General features: G+C 44.7%; 1 protein-coding gene across 9 annotated transcripts in view; it reads left to right on the forward strand.

Annotated features, from left to right (window-relative positions):
* Dennd2b (DENN domain containing 2B) overlaps positions 1-19,261 on the forward strand; it is a 189,573-nt gene that overhangs the window by 82,538 nt on the left and 87,774 nt on the right. For 6 of the 9 annotated variants that reach the window (XM_010615321.1, XM_010615324.1, XM_010615320.1 and 3 more), the window contains one exon: positions 9,046-9,134. The exons of 1 other annotated variant lie outside the window; for it this stretch is intronic. The gene's annotated coding sequence lies outside the window, so the exon portion shown is untranslated. Of the gene's footprint in view, positions 1-9,045; positions 9,135-9,419; positions 9,475-9,654; positions 9,881-19,261 lie in introns of those variants that run through there. 2 more of the 9 variants (XM_010615326.1, XM_010615317.3) reach the window with 2 other exon arrangements.

Here is a 19,261-nt window from a genome sequence, read left to right on the forward strand (position 1 = left end):
CAGCAGAAACACGGAGATAAATCCCTAGCCCCATAAAATGTATTACACTTTGCTCTTTAAATTTTTTTATCTTGTTGCCAGTTGTGGTGAAGCAGGAGGATTGAAAGTTCAAGGCCAGCCTAGCAACTTTAAGAGAGATCCTGTCTCCAAAAAAAAAAACAGTCATCTTTTATATTTAACCTATGGTCCTAATTATTTCTCATATATTAGTTGTCTCTCCTACATAGTTTGTCATATATGTATTTGATGGGTGTGTCTTAACCTAAGTCATTGATGAAAAGGATGACCATGACGGGATCTAGAACAAATGGAAAAAGAAAAGACTATCAGAGGCCAATATCTCTGGTGAACATAAATGCAGAATTCCTCAACAGAATACTAGTAAACTGAACACAACAGCATATTCAAAGGGTCATACAGCGGGACCAAATAGGATTTATCTCTGACATGCAGGCATTGTCTATATGCAAATCAGTAAATGTGATAAAAAAGATAGAAAGTATCCAAATTTCTAGGAGTTTCAGGATCCCTTTCCTGGTTAGTAGCCATCCATTTTTTGGTGCTGTTTGGGCCCAGCTTTCCTGAGTTACCAGTCTGGTGGTTATCTGTGTGTCTGTTTTATCTACAAGATTAAGATTTCTAGAGTTAGGGGTATGGCTCAGGGGTAGAGAGCTTGCCTAGGATGCATGAGGCCCTGAGTTTGAACCCCAGAACCACAGAGAGAGAGAGAGAGACAGAGAGAGAGACAGAGAGAGAGAGAGAGAGAGAGAGAGAGAGAGAGAGACTTCTCTGAGCACCAAATTTATGTCTCTGGCATACTTTGATCTACGGGTGTATATTTATATATGATATGTGTTATGTACCATATAAGTAAATGTATATCATATAAATATATATGCATATCATTTTAAAATCACTAAACCACTATTTTTGTCTATTACTGAGTATTTTACATATAGTATCTTTTTTGTTCTTTATAATAATTCTATAATAAATAACTTAGAGAAGAGTAATGATGTTTTATGATATGACTTATACTTCATCTCCAGTGGTCAGTGCTTCCTTCTCCAAACCCTTGCTCCTCCATAGAGGCTGGCATTTTGCCTGTGAGACCACTTACATGTAATAAATCAATATTAAATGCTCATGTACAAGCATTGCATTATAGCCTGTTAGAAATTCAAAGATTAATAAGAGGTGGCCCTTTCAGAAGAGCTTATATGTAATTAAAAACATGAAAGAAACAATAATGGCTTAGTAGGAGAAGGATGGACAGCAAAAGAACTCAAAAAAGTAGAGTCCTGAGTGTGGGTGGGATGCTGAAACTAGCCCACCTGGCAAGTTCTGAATGGAAGCCATCGTGAGAGTACAGTTCTTGTCTGAATCTTTTCACAGGGATGGAAGATGGGTGATTGACTAACAGTCTGAATCCTCTCTCAGCCCCTTGGTGGAGTACCTGCCTGAGTTTGAAGACAGGGGTGCAGTTGCCAGAGGGGTGACTTTGAAATGGATTCAGTGTAAGGCAGGCTTCTTGCTCTAAAGAATATTACAAGCTAACAGGAGCCTGAATTGGGATAGGCCCTGGTGCACTAAAACACAAGGCAGTGAAGTGCAGTTGACACTGGAGTGGTGGACATCGGGTTCCAGGAGTGCTGGATAGTGTAAGGGACTCACTGCAGCCAGGAGTCTCAGGGAGATGGGGTAGAGGAGGTGACGGTCTGGACTCACACTTCCACAGCCTTGCCCAGATCTTATTCTGAGGGAGTACTTCTTTCCCAGGCTCAAGACATTTTCTTGGTTAGATCACTCTAAAGCAGTCCAAGTCCACATTCTTTTTTTCTCCCCACCTCTGCCGTGCCTCCCAGTTGGTACCCTACTCCTCCCTTAAAGCTCAGTCACCATGAGTTAGGATCTTGGTGGAACTTACAGTTCAGTCAGTGAAAAGTCCATTTGGGAAGGGTAAAATGGTTCTCTTAAGGGGATCTGGGATGTTGCCTCTGTTGTCCAGTATTTCCTGGCTCCAGGCCTATGTTTATGTGGCCTAGTGTTTAAATGCTTGAACTTTACATGGGACAGTGGTCAGAAGTCAGAGGATTTGAGAGCTTTCAGGAAATTAACTTATCTATGAACATTGTGACAAATACTCCATGAGACTGGATCAAGCCACTGAGCACCTTGTGTCCTGGGGATCTGAACCTTGAATTTCATATTGAGGCTTATGAGCTGACTGGAGGTGGATAGGGGCTAGAAGGCTGGGCAATTGAAGGAGTATGGGCTCATCCTTGCACAAGGATATCCCTACCTGCTTCACCAAAGGCTGCGGGATCTAGGGTAATTAGAGCCTGGGTTCTGCATTCAGGTGGTTCAGAGCCTTAGGGTGGGGTGAAGTGGGGTGGTTGGGTGGGTGGCAGAAGGATTAGGGCAGGAGCAAGGATTTGGGAGAATCTCCTGTCATAACAGTGTGAAGCCTTGAGCACAGAGTGGGGCATTTCTTTGTTAGGAAGTCTGTAAAGTGTGTAAGTAAGGTATGTAGCAAGTGGTACTCATATTCCTAAGTATGTATAGCAGACGTAGCTCTCAGGAAGAGGTAGGCTAGAATTGCCATCAGGAAGGAGTCATTTATTTTGTTGATCTAAAGTAGTAGGGCCATTGGAGCCCATGTAGAAACTGTTGATTTGCAGTATAACGATGGCCTTCCAGGTTATTTTGTTTTGTTTTGTTTTTGTTTTTTTGAGACAAGGTCACTGTGTAGTTGAGACTGACCTGGAACTCACTATGTAGCCCAGGCTGGTCTTGAACTCACCGCGATCCTCCTGCCTCAGCCTCCCAAGTGCTGGGATTACAGGTGTGCATCATCACGCCCGGCCTTCCAGGTTAGATATTGCCAATTCCTCTCCTCTCTGCAGGCAGCTTTGTCTGAGGATGTTGGCCACACAGAGTTCCAGCACAGCCTCAGTCTTCTTCCAGGCCAGTCTCAGGCCATTTTGCCATTCTGCGTTTGGCACTTTTCTTCTCTTTCCAGCCCGAGTTTCCCATCTTTTCCTACAGGAAAGGTTGACATGGTTTTCTGTCTGACGCTAGGCCAATGACTCCAGAGCCCCAGCTGAGGGGCTCTGCCAAAAGGATTGGACATAGATTCTGTACCTTGAAAGTGAGTAGTCTTTCTACTGCTTACACTTATTCAGAAAGCAGTAGGACAAGTGATTGCAATAGTAGATGGAAGTTAGAAGGACCCTTGGTAAATAGCTGGCCCAGCCCTTTAATTATGCAGATGGAAAAGCAGAGGCCCTCAGGGAGACAAGGGCTACCTCAGAAAGCTGGGATGCTAAGACTAGGCTCCAGTCTCCAGTCTGTGGGTTCCCTATTAACAGATTTTTCTCTCCTTACCACATTACCACTTACAAGTAGAAAAGGAAAAGTATAAAGCCCTTTAGGGGTTTTCTGTAAATGCTAGCCAGAGCCCAGTGGGATAATTGGTGTGGGAAGCAGAGGAGGGAAGCCAGATGGCACACTAGAGCTGGCTGTCTTCAGCTGGCTGCACCCTGAGTTGGTGGCTCTTGGAACTTGGCTCCACAGAGACACCTGAAGGCCACTGAGACCTCTTTTGATGCAGTTAGCAATATGAAGACCCCAGTTCCTTTGATACCAAAGTAAGGAGTGACTTTAAAAGACTTGCTTTGCTCCGATGTTTTCATGTTTCAAATTTCAATCACCTCATCTAGTGATTTAATCTAGACTTCAGTTATCTTATACACAAGCACACACATCCATATTCTCTTTGTACAGTGTAAACCCATTCTCTAACATTCCCTTGCCTCATGAAAATAACAGCTGTTTGTTTGTTTGGGGAGCCTTTTCAGTGATTCACTCATCCCATATACATTGTAAAAAATGAGGGAAATACTAAAGTCTGTTCCCCTCAGAGGGGCTTGAGTTTGTTGGGGGACAGATGTGGAATTAACCCTAATAAAATGCTGTATACACCATAGTAAAGGCGTCTTTGAACTGCTGTGGGATAGCAGAAGAGAGAAAGAGAATCTGCCAGGAAATCCAGACATGTTTCACAGAGAAGGTGATAACTGATTAGGCCTTGAAGACAGTAAGATTGTGTTAGTGGGGGAAGGAGAGACATCAGTTAAAGTCAAGAGCATGAGCAGCAGAGGAAGGAAAGGCAGGCAGTTTTAAATTACTGATGGTGTGCTATGGTTGTACCATGACAAGGTAGCAGGGGCAGGGGAGATGTGGGCAGGAGATGAGGCTTAAAGAATCTCAGAATTTCAGAATTTGGCAGTTAAGTAGCTTTATGAAATGGATTGGACTTAGTATTCGCTGTTGCTGTTATTTAGAGCTTCACTATTTTTCCTCTAATAGTAGTTTTCGACACTTGACAAGTAACATAACCCTTTTCCCCCCAAACTCATTTTATATCCATCTCCAGATTATAAAACATGAGAGTATTTTTGTAAAAGTGTAATTTTGTCAGCTCAGTAACCTGCACGGTGTAGGTGAAAGACAGTATTTCAGCCCTGAGTAGAGCTGACTCCAGAGAACCTGGCCATTGAGGGAGCCGGGCCATTCTTGCTGCTCCTTGGTTTGGCAGTGACACAGTGGCAGTGGATGGCCTGTGAGTAGGTGCTCCAGTAAGGGGAGAGGCTGTAAAACCCTGGAGTGCGTCCCCAGGAGAGTGACCTTACGAGGAAAGTTCTGGGAAACAAACCACAGGGAGAATTTACAGGAATTTTTGGTTGAGCCCACAGGCAAGGCTCTTGAAGAAAAGAGAAGTAATTATAGTTTTAAAGTCTATGAAAAGATTCAATGAGTGACATGAAATAGCTGTTCTTCATTTCTCATTCCTGTAGGACAGGAAGAAAAGGGTTTTTGTGCGTTCATTCAGAAGATATTTATTGAGTACCTGCTGTGATCTGTGCCCTGTATGAAGTGTGGGAACTCTGGTGATTAACAAAATAGCAAAGGTTCCTATTCCCAGGAAACTCTAGGGGAAGACTGACATTAAGCAAATAATGGCACCAATGTATAATTACAAATCATTGTGAGTACTTTGAAGGATAAATACAAGGAATCTCATTTAGACTGGAGGATCCCATGTGGGCACTGAAATGAGAGAGGCAGGTTGAGGGAAGATGATCAAGAGTCATCCAAACAAAGACTGTGGGCTCCAGGTGTGTCCCAAGCAGGATGAAACCTGGAAATAAATCTGGCACTTTTAGGGAACTAAAGGAAGTCCTGTGTGGTTACTGCACAGAGGGGGAAGGGCAGGAAGTGTGCTGCAAGGAGGCAAGAGAACAATCATGCCAGGCCTTGTAGGTCTGGTAAGAATTTAAATTTTACCCTTACCCTAAGTATAGTGGAAGGCGTTGGAGTGTGTTAGGCAGGAAATGACATGACCCCATGTAAAAAGATGATTCAGACAGCTCTGTGAACGTTGGATTTGTGAGAGAGTGATATTATGAAATATATATTTTGTCTTTCTCCTGTTTCCTAGCATATAACTTCTAACATCCTTGGAATCTCCAAACTGATAACTGTCTTTTTTGTATACTGCTGAGTTGACTGATGGTGGGAGTTCCTCAAGATAGGGACTGGTTGCCAGGGAAACTAACTGTGTGACTAGAGGGTTAGAACTTGGAGTCCCACGCTCCCCAAATCCTGGTGTGGGGAGAAGGGCTGAAGGTGAAGTTGGTCCTCAGTGGTCAGTGTTGTGGTCAGTCACGCCTATATAATGAGACATCCATAAAACCCTAGAAGGACTAGATTCAGAGAGTTTGGAAATAGCCAGTCACGTGGAGGTTCCTAGAGGTTGGCATCCCTTCCCCCATCTCTTGCCCTATCGGTCTCATCACTGGAGTTATGCATTCTTCCTAATAACCTTTATAAGAAACCAGTGAACATAAATGTTTCCCTGAGTTTAGTGAACTACTCTAGCGGTTAATTGAACCTGAAGTTGGAGTTGTAGAAAATCAGATTTACAGGTGGTTGGTTAGAAGCACAGATAAACAATCGATCACTTTAGAGTTGGCATCTGAAATGGGGTGAGGGGAGGCAGTCTTGGAGACTGAGCCTTCACTTGTGGGTTCTGATTGATTTCTACTTAGATTATTTAGAATTGACCCAATTGGTGTTCACCACAAAGTTGATTACTTGCTTGGTATGTGGAGAGAAAACCTTATACAAATGGTCGCAGAAGTCTTTTGTGTTGATCGATGAGTGAGAGTGTAGGAGAAACTGAGTCTGGTTTTTCCTAGAGTGGAAGCTGGGGTAACTAGGAGTTTTTTTTACAGTAAAGTGAGAGATGGATGGCAGTGAAGTTATGGGAAGATGGGCAGTGGGAGAATTATGGAAAGTAAAATTATTTGGTGTTGTTAGATGGGTTGGATATGGGAAGAAAGAGGTAGGGAGATTGGAGGATGGCTTTCAGGTTTGTGGTTCAAGTAAGCATGTTGACCTCTTAGATAAGCATGTAAAATCCTCCTTTCAGAAAAGGTCAAGCAGAATTGATCTGAATCCAGCCTCACAGGAGTAGCAGAAGGTGCCAACTGTCTTCTGGCTCTGCCAGTGCAAGACTCGTACACAGCAGCATCAGCCAAGCAAGGATTCTAGCTCTCCCACTACTTGAATACCCCTTAACTTCTAGGACAAACCCTAAGGAAGTTCTAACTCCAGCAAGCCACTAGGGGGAGCATGGCCCGAATTCTGTGTCAGCTCTCGAGGGTTTTTTAAATTTGAATTACTTCAGCGACTGACTTGTATCAGCTTTAGTACTGATACAAGTAGCCCTGACCTTTGGCCCCTTATACTGCTTGAAAGAATGCCTGACATGTGATAGGTGCTCCATAAATGTTAGTTGGTTTAACTATTAGACTATGAGTGTTATCATATGGCACCAGTGGGTGGGATCACCCGTGGTACGGACAAGAGGAGCACGGAGACTGGACAAGAGGAGTACTCAGCATGGCGACTGGACAAAAGGAATGTGCATTTTCTGAATCAGAAGACCAGAAGGCTGGTTCTTAAGTATGGGAGGAGGGAGAAGTTTAGGGATTATCAGTGTTACGCTCACCCTTCCATCTTGTCTTCCTTTGTGGACTTGCGATTCTAGGACCAGTGAAGGATCCTAAGCTGTGGCCTGGGTGACATTGTGTACTTACAGTGGATGACTGAGTATGTCCCCTTTGGAGCTCGAATTACCTCACTAAGGCAATAATGTAGCTGTTAGTTGTATATCTGCCTGTCTGTTATTTCCTACTGGATTTTGTGGTACTTCTACCTTAGCTTATGGCATATATTTACATTTTAAACTCAAGTCAATCAAAATTTGGTTTTGAGAATTTCGCAGTATACCAGAGATTAATAAAAACCATAAGGATTTATTAAACATCCATTAGGACCTCTCTAGTAGTATCTTGGGGAACAGCACTGGAAAATGTGCTCTGTGAGCCTCAGTGTCCTCATCTAGGGGACATACCAGCTGCTCCAGTGGGTTTTTGTTTGTTTGGTTGGTTCATTTTTTGTGAGCTGCTGAGATAAGGGAAGTTCTTACCTCAATTCCTGACTTAAGGAGTGTTTCCTTCCTTCCTCCCTCCCTCCCTCTGTCCTTCTTCATTCCTTCCTTTCCTTTCCTTCTTTCTCTGTCTCTCTTCCCATCCCCCCTTCTGTATTAGAGGATGAACTTAGAGAGTGCTAAGCTATATCCTCAGCCCTTTTTTATTATTTTTTTAAAAAATCTGAGACAAGTTCTCACTAAGTTGCACACACTGCCCTGCCCTCAGTCTTGGAATCCTCCTTCCTCTGCCTCCTGCGTAACTGGGATTACAAGCACAAGCCATCATGCCCAGCACAGAATCACTTTCGATGCTTATCCCTGCCTGGTTGATTGCCCAGGTGATTTTTTTGTATAGGTGGAAACTAGGAGGTCAGGTGTCATGCCGAATGGCAGATGTCCAGGTAGTGGTAGAATCAGGCACTGCCAAGGTCTTCTGACCCTTGCTCTGCCACGTGCTCTTGGCAACTACAGTGGTACCTTGGTTCATGAACTCAATTCTGAACATGATTCTGGTCACAGACCAAACTGGTTGAGAACCGAATCAGATTTTCCCATGAGATCAACATTAAACCCGAGTGTTGAATTTGATTCAGTTCTTGTCCCACTTAGTTTGTGACCAGAATTATAGAAAGAATCAAGTTCATCAACTGAGGCACCACTGTAGTCTACTTAATATATACTAGAGAGTGGAAAGACTTGCCCTCTTTAGGTCTGTTTTTTCTTGGTTTTGTGACCTGGGATGAGTAATTTTACCTTTGTTTCAGATTTTTAAAAAAATCAATTGAATTAGTATAATGCCATTCCTAACTTTCAGGCCTGCTGTGTTGAACAGATATGGATAAGCCAAGATTTGAGAGAGCATTTTAGGAAAGTATAAGGTGATATATAGCTATAGGGTAGTATATTTTGCCTCCAACCTGTGCATCAGGGTGGTTCTACATCTCAGATGGTAGTCAGGCCTATCTTGTCAGTATTCAGAAAGATTCTCTGTCTTCCCCTGGAAAACTCAATTTTGTATTTTTAGCTGGTTATCAGAAAACTAGCTAGTTTTCAAGAACAAGGGGACACTGTACCTTTGTGCACAATACTGAAGTAGGGGTACTTGACTAGTATTTACTCTTAGTTCTTTGCCTAAGTCTGAGAGCTGTATATATAACTGTGGATAAGACATCTGATGAATCCACAGATTCCTATGTATAAAATGGTGATAAACCTATCTGTCTACTATATTTCAAAAGAGTATGAAGATCAAATAAAATGAATGACAGTTGTAAGAGAGCTCCGGGCAGGAGGGTACATGGGGCACTTAGAGGGCCTGCTGTGCTAGGTTTTGGACAGCAGCTCCAGGAGGCCTGGACGTACCTGCAGGTCCCAGCAGGGTAGAGAGGAGGCTGTATTTGTATCATGATGGCTGCCTTAGCTGTGACTCTGAACTTGCCCAGGACTCTCACTGGTCCTGACCTAGTGTTTCCTCTCCCTTGCAGGAAGATGAGAGACTGCTTAGGCCCCTGCAGTAGTACCATGAATCCCTGTGCTGGTTAAAGCCATCTCCACAACCTGGACAGGCAGCAAGGTAAGCAGAGAGGCCAGTCCAGGCGAGCTCCTGGGACGTGTGTGCATTTCCGCTCGGACTGCTGCCGGAAAATCCCAAGCAACACAAACAAGTCAAGGCAGTGCATCAGGGTTCCTCCTACCCCTGCTCCAGGACCCAGAGGAAGGGCTTGCTTCCCCCTCCAAGAGCTCTGGCTAGCTCCTTCCCCGCCTGGCGAGGATTCTTGCAAGTTATAAAAAAAAAAATGAGACACTGGAGGGGAGGAAAACAAGTCGGCTCACTGTCTTCTCCCTTCTCCTCTCTGAGCTGTTCAAGCAAGTTCCCAGGAACAGTCCAGAGCCCGTGGTTGACTGGAAGGGAGGTAAGAGGCGTGGAATGCATGCAAAAACTGAGCCCATCAAAAGACTGCTGTTTCATAGAAGTCTCCCAGAACAGAGAGAGAGAGAGAGAGAGAGAGAGAGAGAGAGAGAGAGAGAGAAAGAGAGAGAGAGAGTGCGCAGCGCTAGCTCACGGTGGAGTGTGAGCGTGCCTGCGCGCCGCCCGGAGGACAGGGTCTCCATGACAACTGGCCTGGCTGGCTCACTGCGCTCTGCTCATTTGGCTGGAAGGAGCGCCACGAAAGGTCAGAGGAAGGAGCTGTGGAAAGCTCACAGCAGGTATCCGGGCTTAGGCCAGTAGATTTGGGGGCCCTGGGCTCTTTGACCGGCTGTGGAGTGAGCCAGACTCTGCCGAGAATGGAGTGGGCAGGAAAGCACCGGGACTTTCAGGTAAGGGCAGCTCCAGACTCCGATTGCTCCCCTCCTTTCCTGGCCCTGGACTTGGGCTGTTCTCTGGGCGGCAGGCAGGCAGGCGAGTGTCTGTACTCTGCTCAGGGTTTGGGGCTCTGGAATGATGTCATGTTCCAACAGTTGGATTCTATTAGCTCCAGGAGGAGGGAAACAGCCAATTTTCTTGACTTTACAAATCTAGGCGATCTCACTCTTGCTGAATCTGAGGTGTTTAGGCTTCACTCTAGAAGGCATTATTTTACTTTTATTTAGCACAGAACCACAGGATATTTTCACAGGGAGAGTCTTTTATTTAGAAAAAAAAAGTCCTTGTCACGCTAGCATTGTTTGTAGTTGTTACATGGAAATGTAGGTGTCTTCTGAGGGGCTTCATTTCTTCTAATGGACACTGTTTTGTCTCTTGGTGGTGTGTCTGACCTGTAAAAAAAATTTTTTTAAAGTTAATTAAGCTCAAATGAACCTGTGGTGAGTTTCAAGTCCCTCTAGAGCAGTTATTAGGACAGAAGGACTGTCATAGGGATATCCAAGCTGGGGCCTCGTATTCTCTCTACCTGGTAGCTTGTTAAAAAGCAAGCTGTCCTTCCTCATTAATAGGGTGGGTCATGGACTTTTCTGAGTCATGTGGGATGGGGCTATCTTTGGTTGGCAGGCCTGCACAGAAGGTATCTTATCCAGATGTTGCAGAGTGAACTCTCAGCGCACAGCTGTTAGGAGCTGGGGAACACGAGGCACTGTACTTGTGCCCAGTGGATTCCTTTGATTCATACTTTAATCTAATGTCAGGGCATGAAATATCTATGCTGTACACTCCTTTTACTTTGATCGTCTTAAATTTTAGTAAAACTTATTCTCAACTAGAGGAGTGATGTGTTGGGAGCTCAGTGTGGCCCAGGAAGAAAGACCCTGCCCCAAAAGGTGACAAGGCAGCTGGATCTTTGGGGATATTATTAGGAGGATGAATGCTTCAGACAACCCTTGCAGGAGAGACTTGTCCGATGTGCTTCCCCTTCAGTCGTGTTCTATCTCAAAATTACTCTCTGGTCTCAGGAAGCTTTGTAGATGCTTTTGGTTTTTCTCAGTGGGATGAGGGAACAGCTGCTGTCCTGGCTCTTGGGTTTTTCTTCTTGAACTTTGTGAACAGAATGTCTTTTGTGTTCTGGCAAACAATGAGGGGGCCCGCTGATTATCTTCGGGTCAGCTTGCCAATGCAAGCACTGGCCATGTCCCCGATTCTGGCTCCCCAAATGTGTACATGTATGAATCAGTGTTGTGGCCTGAGGGACCAGAAGGGTGAACTCAGTGGCCCTGAACCTCAGATGAGCCACTTCTAAAGTGAGTTCCTCCTTTTAATACATCTAGGAATCCTCTGTTTGGTTGAAATCTCTACTTTACTGGAAGGATGTGGCATAGTACTGTGGGTTGGGATTAAAGATAGAGATGTGAGGAAGAGGTCTCTGAGACCGCTGGTCCCTTGGGGGCAGTGCAAGTCCAGAATTTTAGGTCTTCTCTATTCATGGGGACGTGGTTAGGGCTTCTCCTGTTTGACCATTCCTGTGCATGTAAAGAAAGCTAGCCAAAGGTTTCATTCCTCCTCCTCTTCCTCCTCCTCCTCCTCCTCCTACAGGGTCTCACTTTGTAGTTCAGGCTGGCCTTGAACTCACTGTGTAGCCCAGGCTAGCCTGGAATCATGGAAATCCTCTTCCCTCAACTTTCTGAGTCCTGGAAACACCGCCATGTCTGTCCATGTTTCTTCTGATATAGAAGAAAGAATAATGAAGTGAGGTTAGAAGATGTGAATCCATGGATGGTTTCCGCTACTTTCCAAATGAGTACCCAACTAATATGACCTTTAGAATACTAGCTGTGTGATAGAAACAATGATAATAAGTACTTCCTAGGAATGTTGGGAGGAGCAAATGGGGTGGTTTCCATGAAAGTAATTTCAAGTAGATCCAGTCCTCAATAATGTAACAGACTATGAATTGAAGTTTAAGCAAGGGTCTGTCTCTCTTCTAGAAAGTCACTTTGCCTCTCTGTTCTGGTTGCCCCATTTATAAAGTCCCTCATACTTACTCTGCTGCATTTATAAATCAGAATGAGAAAATCCTTTAAAGTCTTATTTGAGATATTTAAGGAAAGAAACAGGACTTTCTTTGGTTTGGAAAGTTTAACACAAGACATTCACATAGACTGAGCCTCAGAAATGGTCCTTCAGGGCCGAAGCTTTCTGGAGGTCGCTCAGCTCATGTGTTATAATATATAGAGAGGGAATCCAAGAGATTGTGTGCTTTTCCATTGTCCCTGAAGTTATTATAGTGTCATGCATTTGCCTGGCTGGAAGAGAGGCTGCTGGGTGCCAGGGCTGGCTCCCTTGTCCTCTTAGGTTCTCCTGGGGAAACTGGCTAGAGTGGGCAGAGGGATCGTTCTCCTTTGCTCTAGGTTTGAAAAGTAGGCTTCCAGCTGGTACAAAACGTTTTGCTCTGAAGCCCTCCTTAGGGGCTGGGCAGCTCTTTCAGGAACTTGAAAGGCAAGCTATAGCTTATGGGGAAGTAAAAAAGAAAAACAAGGAAGTGGGAATTCCAAGGGCAGATACTTGGATGTGTCATGGGTTTGTGCCAGGGAAGCGAAAAGCAGGGGTGGGGAAACTCTGGGCAAGGTCGTCCTAGATCTGTCCTCTGTAGGACAAGGGGTATACAAGAGAAGCTACTGCCACCCACTGCAAGTCTCAGCGTTTACCATGGGGCAGGGGAAAACCTGGCAGCCATGCCCTAGGCAGGTGCCTGGACAGAAGCCTCACACAGACCTCAAGTAGGCAAGGTTGTCTTTGTTTTATTTTGCTTTGTTTTAAAAAACAGCAGAAGCAGCTCTCCTTCCAGGTGACTGAGAGAACAATAGTGTGTAAGGCTTGAAAAAGTTGTCCACAGCTTAGGTTGGGCTGCAGCTGTTCCCCCGACTCCCCATCAGTCTCCTTCCCAGGGCTGAGTCACAAATTGGATCCCTCTCTGTTCCTTAAGGATTAAAAAGTAACATTCCGGTTCTGGCTCCCTCATTCCCTCTTCCTCTGCTCTCCTCCCTGTATACTCTCCCTCTGGGTTCCTCCTCTCTAAAATTAGAATAATCAGTCACCCAGGGAAGTTGAAACTTTGAAGTACCTTGGAGAATAGGCCAAGGGCATCCTCAGCTCTGTTAGCTGGGCCTCTATCCCTGGAATGAAGGGCTGGCACCCCAAACTCCAAGTCATAGCCTGGAGCTAAGAGGCTGTCTATCACTCCCAACTGCATCTGATTCTAAAGGCTACTTTGGGGAGGTGGGAGAGTGAGTCTCTGAAGAGGGGAGTGGGATTGAGGGACTGAAGAGTATCCTCTTTTCCTGTTGATTCCCTTAGCTGTTAGCTTTCATTGCCCTGGTGACTCCTGATTTCCACTGTTGGGCCCAAAAGAGTATGATGAGGCAGCCAAGCAAAGGCAGCACATATCTGAGCTCAGAGGAGGCCAGGCAGCAGCCCTCCCTCCCCAGCTCTGGCCGGCCTCTCTTCCTTGTCTTTTCTACGCTGACTTGGGGGCTGGGGGGAGGGGAAGGGGAATCTACAGGCAGATAATCGAGTTCTTTGAGTTACAGGGACCATGGAAAGTGGAGAAGGGGCCAGGAGGGCATGAAAGGGGTGGGGGGAAGACCATCTGGCAGAATTGGCAGAGATTTTGCTTTAAAGCTGATGGGAAAACTTGCGTTAGTGTGTGCGTTCCTCTGGGAGGAGGAAGGGGGTCTGTGCATCTCTGATGCTGGAGTGGGGCGCACTGTGAGCACCCATCTCAGTAATTGGTGGGGGAGATTGAGTGCATCTGCCTTAGGGCAATGAGCTATAATACTATGCTGATGGAAGAATCTGGGACCTGGGGTCTCTTTCTAGCCATATGCCCAGAAAAGCTCCTGAAGATGTGTGTGTGTGTGTGTGTGTGTGTGTGTGTCTTTATGTGTGTGTGTGTGTGTGTGTGTGTGTATGTGTGTCTTTATGTGTGTGTTTGTGTGTGTGTGTGTGTCTGTGTCTGTGTGATTATTTTGTTGTTGTTGGTTTTTTTGTGACACGGTCTCACTATGTAGTTGAGACTGACCTGGAAACAGGGTCTCAATGTAGTTGAGACTGACCTGGAACTCACTATGTAGCCCAGGCTGGTCTCAGAACTCACAGTGGTCCTCCTGCCTTAAGGCCTTCCAAGTGCCAGGATTACAGGAGTGCGCTGCTACGCCCGGCTGTGTGATTATTTTGAAGAGAGAGGAGGGTGTTAAATGAGTCCAGACTACCTCGTTGAAGAATTTCTCCAAAGATTCCCTTCTCTCATTTTCTTTGGTTTTGATATAATGAATAGACTGTCTGTCATTGGGGACTGTTAAAATTATTGTAATGCTCTTCCCATCTGAAAATTGCCTGAATATTTGGTTTCACTGTCCCTACAAAAGGATTAATTATATGTACGTAGGCAACGAAAATGCCTTAACCAAAGCAGGCCTGTTTGTAAGGGTTTGTCATGAAGCTGTAGCTTTTCACAGGCCCAGACTCTTTTGTATGACCTGTTGTCACTGAAGGGGTTTGTGTGTGAGCGTGAGGTTGACTCACAGGATTTCGCATAGTAGTTGGAGGACTGTTTAAACCTGAAAACCATGAGTTAAACTGAGGATTGCAGGGACAAGATCTGGAATAGCTGGAAGATTACTACAAGGAAACAGTAGAAAGGACCCAGGCAAGGGCACTGGGCGGGGAGGAGAAAGTAGTTCTTAGGAGCAGCAGGTGGAGGTAGGTAGGTGACCTTCACAAAACAGAAGGCTGGCCTGCCCCAGGGGACCCAAGGAGACAGTGTTGTTCAGGTCCTAACAAGTGCTAGGAGGGCGGGGTGGCTGGCATTGAGGTTTACACCCTTGTTCATTTTTTGTCTGGCTCAAAAGCTTCTCTGGTGCCACATGACCCTCTTGGTCTGTTTATCCATTAAGTCAGTGACTACAGAGTGTCTGGGCCAAGAGCTGGGGAGGATCCAAGAAAAGTACCAAACGTGAGACTTATTCTCGTATATGCTGTATTAGCTGTTGTGTTGTCCTCACCTTCCACACCAATGTGAACCTCTGTCAGTGTGACTAAAAGAGAAGAGACACAGACACATTGAAGTATGAGGTTTTGATGGGAGGGTTAATGACCATCTCATGCTTTTAGGGTGAGAAAGAGGACAAAGGTTCCACCCTTGGACTCTGATTTAAAGCTCTGTTTGGATGGTGGAAAAGAGCCAGTTAGAGTACTGGATTTATGAGGAGGGTGAGGGCTCTAGGCCTGTGTTGCAGCTTCTCTGAGATTGTCAAAAGATGGGGTTTCGGAGAGCATAAGAAAGGGAAAATTTGGGGAGAAAACCCTAGGAAGCCGGCTAACTTTTAGCGTTCTAGCTCGACTGAAGAACTAGATTTTGATGTCTTTACCCTGTAGAGGTCTAACCAATGAGTTTTATAATAGTTTTTTGGTGTTTTGTTTGGTACTGGGGATGGAACTTGAGACCTTGTGCTTGGGAGGCAGAAGGCAGAACCACTGAGCTAAATCCCTGGCCCTTATAGATAGTTTTTAAAGTGAAATAATCTGTAGCATGTTTGTGCAGCTGTCAGTGCTTGTTAGATGCCCGGTGAGGGTGCGGTGCACCTTCAGGCGCCTGTGGTGGAAGCGTTGCACTTCAGAGCATCTTACACACAGGGTACAGTGCAGTGGTTAGGGGCTGGCACTTGGGTATCTCAGAGGTCTTGGTTAGAACGTGACCTAGTTGTATGACCTTGGGCAAGTTATTTAATCTCTGTACCTCAGTTTCTCTGAGGCATCTGTAAAATGGATATATTGATAGTACTTAGCTGGTCAGAGTTATGGTAAGGATTACGTGAAGTGATACATGTAAAGCTCTAAAGTCTGTCCACCTCGGTGCCTGGATTACATGCTGAATGCTTTCCATTATGCAGTAATTACCGACTTAGAGCAGCATTTTGAAGAGAGGGGTTGCTTCACCAGGAATAAGCCCAGTTGTTCTTTTATTTATTTATTTATTTATTTATTTGTACCAGGGATTGAACTCAGGTCCTTGCGCTTGCAAGGCAGGCCACTGAACCGCTGAGCTAAATCACTGGCTCTCAGTTCTTTTAGAAGTAGTTTTTACTTTGTATTTTTTTAATTAAAATTTTTAGTAGTATATGTTTGCATTGTGTACTGTTTACATTCATGTTAGGGAGTAGGTACGCAAACTTACGTATCTTTTATTTCTCTCTCCTTCCCCTCCACCGCACTCCCTCCATCTCTAGATCTCCTTCCCATTTGCAAATGATCTATCTCCCTCTTTCCTATTGTCTTTTGTTCATCTGCCAAGACGCCGGGAGGATCTCCGTGGTAGTTCTTCTCAACCCAGCATCTTTATCCTCCTGAAATACCTAACCTCAACAGGCAGGGAAGATCTTCCACAACTCCTTTTGCCTTCCCCTTTCCGCTGGCTAGTCCATGCAGGGCCCCTGAGTCCTCTTTGACCTTGGGCTGGAGGCCTTTCACATGATAGTCCCAGTGCTCTGGACACGGGCTTCCTCACTTCTCCTTCCACCAGTACTGCCCTTGTGTCCTTTAAGACCCAGCTTAGAGCGCAGGCTTTGCAGCCAGCTCTAGGGGTTCATAGTCTGGCTTTTCCTTTTACTGTCTATGGACTTCTGGTAAATTACCCTCTGTAATTTGTCTTTATCTGTAATTGGGGTAGTAATCTTGCCCACCTCAAGGGGTTGTTGTAAGAGTTAAATGACTTTTAATATAAATAAAGCACTCAGTTTAGTTCTAGACCCAAATGTCCTCTCAATAAATGTTAGCTGTTGCTGTCACCAGTGAGGGATCTCTACATCCTAGGACTTCCTTCACCATACATAGCAGAACAGATAGTTAGCAGATCTGAGTTTTATCAGAGCAGATCTGAGTTTTATCAGACTTGCTGCCTGACCTTGAAGAAAGTAATTTATGTTCTCTAGGCTTCCGTTTCCTCTTTTAGAAGGTAGAAGGTATGGATTGACTATCTCATTGATATTCTGACTTGGCCTTTCAAATGTGTAATGTATATCTTGTTTTTCCAACTAGATTTCCAGAAGTTCTATGAAATTAAGTTTGCTCTTGCAAAGTTCATCTCCTCAAATGGCTAACACATATAGTTTGTGCTTGGAAAGTATTTGAGTAACTTTTAATCCCATCAGCTGGCTTCTAGGAAGCACTTTGAGTTGTTTCCTATAGCTCGAAAACTGGAAACTTGTTCTCAGGTACAAAGGACGTGGTTATAACTTGAAGGAGGCCCCCATCTTTAGTATGTTGGAAAGTACCAGTTACTAAGAAAGAAGGTGTGTTTTACTTGATAACCCTTGGAAAGTTTTGATCAGGAGATACTTTGGGTACTTTGCCCTTCTGCTCTGTATACTTAGAATTAGTGCTGCTCTGTAAAGTGTGAACAGATACTGCCATTCCCTTTGCTTCTCTTGGTGGAGAAGAATGGCGTTGTTCTCAATGTGACCCTCTCTTCTATAGAATTGAGTGACAAGTTGGTACCCAAAGACAAATCTGTCATTGGGGGAGCCATCCAACAAGGGTGACGTTTAGAGCCTGCACTCTGAGGTCAGCACATGTTACTTAGCTTGTCCGTGGCTCAGTTTCTCTTCTGTAAAAGCAAGGCAGTAAAAGTACTATCTCATAGGGTTTAGGGAAGCCTCCATGTAAAGTGCTTACAGTAGTACCTCCTACATTGTTGTTGAATAAAATGTTAGCAGTTATTGTTATATTTATTATTCCCTTGTGACCTGAGCGGTTTCTCTGTGGCTAGTCTGTGGGGTCTGTTCTGCTGAGAAAATAAGACCGTGTGCCCTTTCTCCATATCTTGGGCAGATAATTAGCATCTGCAGAATGGTAATAAGTGTCTTCTGGTTGGCATATAGATCAGAGTTCTTACACTTCGCTTTTGTGAAGAAATACATAAACCAGAGGGGGAATCTGGCCAAACCAAAGGAGGATCTAGGCTGAGAGGACCCTCTCTAACGTGTTTTCTGGCACCCGATCAGGAACATGGCAGAACCCTGTGTGGAGGGGAGGGTGGGAAGTGGAAGGCTGCTGATAGGAGGCTGAGGCACAGTGGAAACTCAGAGTCAGAGAAATCTAGGTATTGAAGAATAGCAGATTATCTGTGGGCAAGTGGTTATGGCTGAGACAGTAAGCTTCATCAAGACATGTTCGGGGCCTTGTACCTTTCCATGGGACTTCTTGGGAAGCCCCAGGTGACACGTGCCCAGCAGTAATGACTCTGACCACTCGCACAGGAGTAGGGGATCTGAGGAGGTTCTAATCTGTTTCTGAAGAGAGCAAGTAGCTCCTTATCTATGAGTATAATTATAAAGAGCTTTCCTTTTCCAACTGCAAGAAACAGGAACTTTTGCTGCCAAATTTAGCAGTGTGTTTTAAGTCCTTCAAATCTCCTTTGAGTGGTACCAAAGCTCTCAGCTTTGTTGTTATCTCTTGTTGAAATATTGCCTGGAAAGGTCATTTCAACAAGTGCCAATTTATGGGACTGCAGAACCCAGGCAAGCGTAATAGGGAGTTGCTGGGAATAGGTGCTTCACAGATTTTCTCTTTGAGTGAGGCTGTGTATAATTTAAGGTTCTTCTTGCTTTACAAGACCAAACTCTGTAGATTAAGGTCAAATATTCTACTGCTTTTGTAGTCTGATTTTGGTAAGCTCCCATAGTTAGGCAGCAGATTTTACTATAACTCCATGTAAATCAGAAGAATCTCAGCTTTGATGAGACTTATAGGTATCAAAACCAGGCCCCTTATCCTTATTGGAGGTAAGTTTCTTTGGCACAAAAATCACAGCAGGATCGCTGTGTAAATGTAAATATTTCATTTATGAGTAATCTGTGACCTACCGTATGTTCTGATGGAATAATTAAAAGATGGTGAAGACTACAGTGGTATGGAAACCATACAAGAGACTCTGTAATCATTATCACTGGACAACAGAGTCAGACCCATGTATCTATATACTGTGTCACTTGCCAGAAAGGAACGGAAATAGGGGAGGAAATTAAAGAGTGTGACTGACTCGAGCAACTATAAAGAACTATATGGGAATGTGACAGGAAAATACGTAGGACAGCTGAGATGAGATGATCCTGGCAGTTGCAGAGACCTTGGCTTGTGCTCTTTGACTCGACTGACTCAGCTGTTGTGTTCAGAATTGAGGCTTTGGATTCTAGAAAGTACAGAACTTCCTTATATGCTTTGCCTCCCTCCCACCTGCCATTCACTCACCCCTTTGATTTTAGATGTAGGAATGG

The sequence above is a fragment of the Fukomys damarensis genome, unplaced genomic scaffold (assembly GCF_012274545.1).
Source record: "Fukomys damarensis isolate Sample0158 unplaced genomic scaffold, DMR_v1.0_HiC HiC_scaffold_16, whole genome shotgun sequence".
NCBI classification, from domain to species: Eukaryota; Metazoa; Chordata; class Mammalia; order Rodentia; family Bathyergidae; genus Fukomys; species Fukomys damarensis.